Here is a 6000-nt window from a genome sequence, read left to right as displayed (position 1 = left end):
GACAAGGGGGAAGAGGAGGTGGCGTGGGCGTGGAGGGTTAGGGCGAGAAGAGGAGGGAAACATGGAAACCTGCAAGGGGAGCGTGACCAAGGGACTCCCAGCCTGGGAGTTTGCCTTTCTCCCTCTTTCCCGGGCCCACGACCGACTCCGCCCCAAAGTCGGCCGAAGGGAGGCGGGCCAGGGCTGGGGACGCCCGGGGCCTCTCCCTGAAGGATCCCCTCCGCCTCTTGCGGCCCCTCCCCTCGGCTGTCCCGGCTCCTGACATCACGCCCCGGAGGCGGGATCCGGGAAGGAGGGGGCTGTGGGGAGGAGGCTCCGGGCCCGAGAGGGAGGAGGGAGGGCACGCAGTCCCAGCCCAGAGTTTCAAAACAGCCCGGCGGCCTCCCCTCGCGCCCCAGCCCGTCCGTCTGTCCAGCCGCCAGCGCCCGGTGAGTTGGGGACGCGCCCCGAATCTGCGTGCGGGGCGCCGTCCGGGGGCTTGGGGTAGCGTGCCTCCGGGCAGCAGGGGCGCAACCCCTGCACCTACTGGACCGAGAGGGGTTCACGGAATTGGTAGGGGGCAGGGAGCGGCGGAGGCGCCACCGGTGCCACCGACCTCCAGCCTGCACCACGCTGGTTTGGGCCCCCGAACGCCACCTCGCCATCCCCGGCCAGTTTCCCTTGCCTTTGGGGCCCAGGCGAGCGGGAAAAGTTGGAGGAGGAGTCGGGGCGGCTCCTCTCGCCCAAACCAGCCCGACTCCGAGTCTACGGCGGTCCCCCGGGTCGCATCTGGGACCCCGGCGTCTGGGTGCAGCGCCCTTACTCTAGCCGAGCCGGCAGGTCTGGCTGCACCCAGGCGCGGTCGGCTGGTCCTCCGCTGTGCACCCCTCGAGGCCCCCGTGGCTCCGGAGCGCCCCCGAGCGGCGAGGAGCGACTTCTGTGGGTCCGGAGCGGTGGAGGGACCTGGGGTAGCTGCTAGGATGACACCTCTCTCCCTCCCACCTCTTATGGGGCTCGGGTTACTTGCAGGAGGCAAGGCCGTCCTCCTGGGTTCCGAGGAAGGGGAGGCTGGAGGTCAGAAGGTGGACTCTACACCCTCCCCAAATCCAGCAACTTCAGTACACTCTAGGGGTGTACTTAAGTACACTAAGGTCGTAACATGGCGCTGCCCTGGGAACATCCCAAATGAGGACTAGTGGGAGACACCTGAACCTGGACCATAGAGCAAAGTTCTCCCTCCAAGCCACAGAGTCCAGCCCCTGCTTTGGTAAGAATGGCAGCCCAGCTTTAGGTTTGGAGAAAGGATCACTGTCCGCCACTACAAGTGTTGATCTTGTAAACTAGCTGGATCTTAAGTGAAGGACTCGGGGAGGGACTGAAAGCCTCCAGCTCAAACGCTGTGCCCTATGAAGCACCTAGAACAGGCAAGTTCATAGACAGTGGAATGGTGATTGCCAGGGGCTGGGGTGTGTGGCAGTGGGGAGTTAGCATTTCATGGGTACAGTTTTTGTTAGGGAGGATGAAAAGTGTTGGGTTATAGATAGCGGTCATGGTTACACAACATTGTGAATGTATTTAATGCCACTGAATTGTACACTTACAAGTGGTTAAAATGATAATTATGATGTTGTGCATATTTTACTACTTTTTTTTTTTTTTTTTTAAAGATAGCTCTGACCAGCTTTCCCTTCAGTCTGAATCAGTTAGTGAAATCCCAGAACTGGCGTGCTGTTACTGGCCACCTCTCCCTGGAGTTTCTCCTCTGTATGAGGAAGCTGAAGGAAAAATTAGGAAGGAAAAAGGTCCTGGTCTCCCTGGGAGCAGGGGAGGGAAGGGTGGCCCTGATGGGGGTTCTCAGTACACTGGTGCTCACCTGTCTTTCCCGCTTCTCCCTGCGAGCCCCACCCCTGAGCTGTTTCCAGCACACTCCTCTGTTGCAGGTGGGGAAACCAAGGCCAGAGACAAGTCAGTTTGCTCAAGGCCACTGAGCTCTTTCAGCGCCAAGAACCAAACTTTGAACCTCTGCTGGCCCTTGAGCCTTCCCCTTTTTTCCACCTGGAGATGTCCTGTTGGGTTTCGGGAACTGGCGTGGGGAGGCCCTTCTGGAGAAAACAGGGTGTGGATGCGCCCTCAGGGTCCAGGGTAGATGCCAAGCCCACAGCCAAGGGAGGGGCGTGGGGATGGCAGGAAGGTGTGGAACCTGTTTTCCCACTGAGGGTTTTTGGATCGGCCACCTCCACCCCCGGCAGGGAACTGGGGAGTGGGTAGGAGGCAGAGAGCAGGCCACGTAGCCTGGAGGCGCCTCTGTCCCTGAAGTGGAGAAAGTGAGATGTCCCTGAAATCCAGAGCAAGTGTGTGGAGAGCCTTGGAGGTGCCCAGCCAGTGACATGGGTGAGGGAAGGGCCAGGCTGAAAAGAGGGTGAGGCTTGGGGCTGACACTGCCCTGGGGGGTGCCCCCGCTCTGGCTGGCATCACCCCAGATCAGGGTCTGGCTGAAGAAGGCTAACCGGGCTTGTGACATTTGATTGTAAGTACAGAACCTATCCATTTAGTATCTACACACACACAATGGTTCTTAAATCCTTTATCATTCACCCTTTCTGGAATGAAGGTGCATGTTTGACCCAGGTTCCCATTCTCTCTGCCTCCTACATGATGTCTTCACAGTGGGAGCTAAAGCCACGTGCTTACATGCACAAACTCAATTTTGCAGCAACAGGTAATCCACAGGGAGGCTTAACCGGTCGGTTTGCATCCCCTCCCCTCCCCTCACCTCTGCTCTGCTGCCTTCCTGGTCAGTGGGGGCTCAGCCAAGGCTAGCTCTTTGTCATAGTAAACTCCACCAGACATGACCAGAAAGGGAAGCTGTCGAGACAAAAATATATAAATGCCTTTCCAGGCCAGATGGCATGGCACTGGACTGCTGGCTGATTGGTGAGGTTTGTTTGGGAGACTGGAGGTCAACTGCCCTCCTGGGGTGGGGAGGCAGGTAATTTTGTGTGTGTTGCAACACATGGCCGATGTCCAGCTCTGTGGCCAAGTGGGGCCTCTGACACAGGTGTCTGGGGGCTAAAAGGGCTGGGGTGGGTACCACATGGGGCGGAGGTGGTGGAGGTCACAACCCAGGCACAGGGATTGGGATTGGGGCACGGGCCTCTCCTAGAGGAGTGAGTTAAAGGTCGGGCTGCCTGTGCAGGAGGAAGGTGAGGGGGTGTCTGGGGAAAGCAGGCAATTGGCGGCAGCAGCTGGAATGGGGGAAGAGGGCAGTTGGCATTGTGGGAAGTACCGGAGGCTGGACTCTTGGGTAACAGCGTCCGCTTGTCCAGGGAGGGAATGAGAAATAAAGTGAGGGTGGCAGGAAGTGGAGGCTCCCCTCCTCACCCATGTAGTGGTGAAGTCTGGCTCAGCAGAGTAACCGGGAGAAGAGCAAGTTCAGTGGGACTGTGGCGGGAATCTGATGCATCTGGCTCTTGTTAGGGACAGGCTGAAGGGGGAGTCTAAAAATATCGGAGGCAGAGCTGCCACCCAGCAAGAGTGCAGGGCCAGTAACCTGACACCAGGGCGGAGGCTGGAGGTGTTGACGACAGCGACGGAGTCACTGGGCTCCCCAGGCAGCCTGCAGCCCGAGGGGTGAGGGCCCTGCAGCATTCAGGGCCGCCCCAGGCTGAGATCGGGGAATTTCAGAGGCCTAAGGACCTTCAAAAGATGTCCTTAACATCTAGGGACACTCAGAGAGGTGGAGCGACTTGCTCAGGTCACACAGCACGTTGGCTGCAGACCCAGAACTAGATCTGGTTCACAGTTGAGGATTTCAATGGCTAGGAAGTGTGGTCAATGGGATTGCAGGCCCAGGTCCCCAGGATCTGGGACCTTTAGGGTGTGTGTCAACTATCCAGAATGCTGGGTCTCCACACACAGGTCCTGGTGGGAGAGTGTAAACGAAGAGCTGTGCTCAGGCAGAGGGTCATTCTCAGGCACAGCTGTTGGACTCTGGAAATGTTGGCCCAATTTGGGGCAGGATGTAGGGAGAAGGACCAGCTGAATGAGTCCTTCCCTCCTTCCTGTGCAAAGGCATTGTTGGTTTGGTTCACCCACTATCTCCAGTGCTTAGTGAGTAGTTGTGGGACTGAATAATTGAGTTTCCGGGCTCTCACCCTCTAAAAGGGACCAAAGGTGAGTAAGAAATTTCTCCAGGTCCTGCCCTCTAGGTACAGGCTGAATGACATCAGCTTCACAGTGGTTCTCAACCTTCCTAATGCCTCCTAATGCCGCGACCCTTTAATACAGTTCCTCGTGTCGTGGTGACCCCCAACCATAAAATTATTTTCGTTGCTACCTCATAACTGTAGTTTTGCTACTGTTATGAATCGTAATGTAACTATATGCTATGCAAGATGTATTTTCATTGTTACAAAGGGGTCGCGACCCACAGGTTGAGAACCGCTGTTCTAGAAGCTTCCTAAGACTCTGGGTCCAGAGCTGAGGGAGGGGGTCACCAAAGTGATTAGTGGCACCAAGACTGTCCTGAGAAATCTGGGATGCACAATAGTTATCACCCCATAGAGAATATAAAGACGGATAAACCAAGGCCAAGTTCAGACTGCTCATAGTCTAAGATAGTAAGTTTTCCCCATAGCAAAGTTGCTCGCTTTGAAGATTGCTCTTTCTGATTTGCTGATTGCAGACTTCTCTAGTGAACTGTCTTTCCTTATAAGGAAATTAATTAAAAAAAATTGTAGTGGATAAATATGACTCAAAGTTCTCTCATTAATCTTACAAACATTTCCCAATGTATGTTATTGCTGATGGTGTGTGAGATAATTTTAAAAGATCTGCCCCTGAATAAAAACACACAGAAGAATAATTACTTAGTTTTCTTGGTTGGTATTTGGGGGGAAAGGTAAGCAGCACATAAACCCATAGTTTCATAGATATTACTGCATGGGTTGAAATGAAAGTCAATGCCTTAAGCTTTAAAACATTTTAAAATACAGATAGAATTTGCTTAATAAGCATAAGCAGTTTTCTGCTTAAAAAAATTCTCTCTAGTACTTTAAAAAAAAAAGCACACATGGTCCTTGGGTTTGGCAAAAATCTTAGTACCAAAGTAACTGCCTTTGGGAGATGGTATCAAAACAGGACCCAGATGGGCAAGTTTCATTCTTAACAACGCGACTCGTCCTGAAATACCTAGAGGTCCCTCTACAAGCCCCTCTTTGCAAGGAGGTCCCCAATGTCCATGTTCAGACTGAGACCTGCAACTTAGCTTCTGAGGGAGTCTCTTCATCTTTAGTGAGGATCATTCCTCCACCTTAATGACCTGCCTGTGTAGTTCAGAGGATCAGAGGGGATGATATACTGATGTACATAGAGGTGGCTTGAGATGTTGTGGTTTGCTTGAATCAAAGGAAGGCATAGGGAGAGGCCGCCTTGCCCACTGTAATCTTGATGAGAATTATTAGGCAGCTCTGTGCGGGGAGCTGATACTGGCTTTGACAATGCAAAGGGGGCTTTACCTGTTTCAAAGATGGTTGTAATCTAGGGCAGGGGATGCTAGTCCAATAATGTGTGATTCCAGCCCAGGGCCACCAGCTGCGGCTTCAGGGAAGCCCCCTGGTGGTGGTGTACAAGGGTTTCCTTAAGACTGCAGGGGTCGCCTGTGGCTCAGTTGGTAAGGTGCCGGCCCCATATACCGAGGGTGGTGGGTTCAAACCTGGCCCTGGCTGAACTGCAACCAAAAAAAAATAGCTGGGTGTTGTGGCGGGCGCCTGTAGTCCCAGCTACTTGGGAGGCTGAGGCAAGAGAATCGCTTAAGCCCAGGAGTTGGAGGTTGCTGTGAGCTATGTGATGCCATGGCACTCTACCGAGGGCCATAAAGTGAGACTCTGTCTCTACAAAAAAAAACAAGACTGCAGGGGTGAAGATGGGCTTGCAAGAAGTTCTCCTAAGCAGTCATGGCTCCAGGGAGTCCAGACAGAAGGCAGAGGGACAAACAGAGGCCCCACTTGAAGAGCAGGGAGT

At 54.1% G+C, this 6000-nt stretch overlaps 1 protein-coding gene across 2 annotated transcripts in view; it reads left to right on the top strand.

The window, feature by feature from the left end:
• The first annotated feature begins 291 nt into the window (after window positions 1-291).
• EMP2 (epithelial membrane protein 2) overlaps window positions 292-6000 on the top strand; it is a 45232-nt gene continuing 39523 nt past the window's right edge. The window contains exon 1 of one of the 2 annotated variants that reach the window (XM_053556727.1): window positions 292-428. The gene's annotated coding sequence lies outside the window, so the exon portion shown is untranslated. Of the gene's footprint in view, window positions 429-1274; window positions 1404-6000 lie in introns of those variants that run through there. The other variant, XM_053556728.1, reaches the window with a different exon arrangement.

The sequence above is a fragment of the Nycticebus coucang genome, chromosome 12 (genome assembly GCF_027406575.1).
Source record: "Nycticebus coucang isolate mNycCou1 chromosome 12, mNycCou1.pri, whole genome shotgun sequence".
Lineage (NCBI taxonomy): Eukaryota > Metazoa > Chordata > Mammalia > Primates > Lorisidae > Nycticebus > Nycticebus coucang.
The sequence above is the reverse complement of the archived record's forward strand: the minus strand, read 5'-3'. Positions and strand labels throughout refer to the sequence as shown.